Consider the following 1,436-nt stretch of genomic DNA (forward strand, 5'->3'; position numbering starts at 1 on the left):
TTATCACAATAGCATCTTTTTTTTTAGTTTAGCACCACTTATTAAGTGATTTCAGCTATTGTAGCTGCTGGGTGTCAGCCTGTTCTTAAACCATAAAATGCTCCTCCCATTCCTCCTGTCCAGGACAGAAGAATCTTCCAGGTGGCACGCCAGCAGAACAAGAGACTCCGATGATGAGCTTCAGTGACGGTGCCACCCGGAGAGGGAGAGGGTCCTGGCACATTCAGCCGCGGCCTCCAGAGGTTTTGGAAAGGAGCCTGTGGGCGCCCCGCCTGCGGGCATCTCGGGGCTGTGGGTGTGGGTTTGTATTCCATGATGGTGCTGGGAGGTACAAGCACTCGCCGAAGCGTGTCCCGGATTCGGGCTGTGGGCGCTGGGGCGCTGGCAGTCTTATTCCGTATGGAAATAATGTCCTCCTGAAACCGGACAGAGACCACAGCCCACAGGTCTCCCCCCCAACCATGAACTGTTCCCCGCACACGGCCAGGATGAGATTCTCCCGGCAACGCGATGCCAAGCCCTTCCGCAGCCAAATAACCCACTGGCCACCGTTTGTATTTGCATCGTCCTCCCACACGGGTTTAATTCCTTCTTTGAAGAGATGGACGTCACTGAGGCCGGTCAGGTCCCCAGCACGTACCATGTGGCTGTCAAACCTCCAGAACTGCTCCGCAGAAGCAAAGGCGCCCATCTGTTTGATATTGTGTTCACAGCTCTGCGAGCTGGCGGGTCGGCCGGGTTCCCCCGGAGAACCAGAAGGGGTCGTTGTCCTGCAGGGGATGCCCTGCTGGTCCCGGGACCGCAGCCTTCCTCTTGCTGCTGCTCTGACTTTTGTCCCGTTCCATTTTTCCCTCCTCGCCATCTTTCTGTGTGCTGTTTTCTTCATTCTGATCGTGGTCACCACTGCCATCACCTTTCAGTGCCTCGACCTTGTTCATCCTCTCACCATCCCCACTGCCTCTGGGAGTCTCACAATAGCATCTTAATTGCATAGAGAAGTAATAGTGAATATATGCGTGAGAATGTATTTCTTTAGACTACCATTCATTTTCAATGTATGTTTGGATTCACTAAACTCTTGCAATACATTTGTAGCTTTTCTGAGATTCTGAAGCCCAAAAGCTGGGAAACCACAGTCTGGAAGAAAAAGCACAGGAATTGGAACCAATGAATTTTGGTTTTATTACCTCGCTAGAGGCCTAGTGCACAAATTCGTGCACCAGTGGGGTCCCTCGGCCTGGCCTGCGGGATCAGGCCAAAACTGGCTCTCTGACATCCCCCGAGGGGTCCTGGATTGCAAGAGGGCCCAGGCCAGGCCGAGGGACCCCACCGGTGCACGATCTGAGCTGGGGAGAGACGCTGGAGGTTGGCCAGCAGGGGAGGGACCACGGGAGGGCTCCAGGGCGTGTCTCGCCCATCCTGCTCAGTCCCCATCA

General features: G+C 54.7%; 1 pseudogene across 1 annotated transcript; it reads right to left on the reverse strand.

Moving 5' to 3' along the window:
• Nucleotides 1-223: 223 nt before the first annotated feature.
• On the reverse strand, nt 224-938 carry LOC308242207 (eukaryotic translation initiation factor 4E type 2-like; annotated as a pseudogene). The gene has a single exon. The product of its transcript is annotated as a eukaryotic translation initiation factor 4E type 2-like (transcript).
• Nucleotides 939-1,436: the final 498 nt, after the last annotated feature.

This window comes from Plecotus auritus (genome assembly GCF_963455305.1).
Source record: "Plecotus auritus genome assembly, chromosome: 1".
Lineage (NCBI taxonomy): Eukaryota > Metazoa > Chordata > Mammalia > Chiroptera > Vespertilionidae > Plecotus > Plecotus auritus.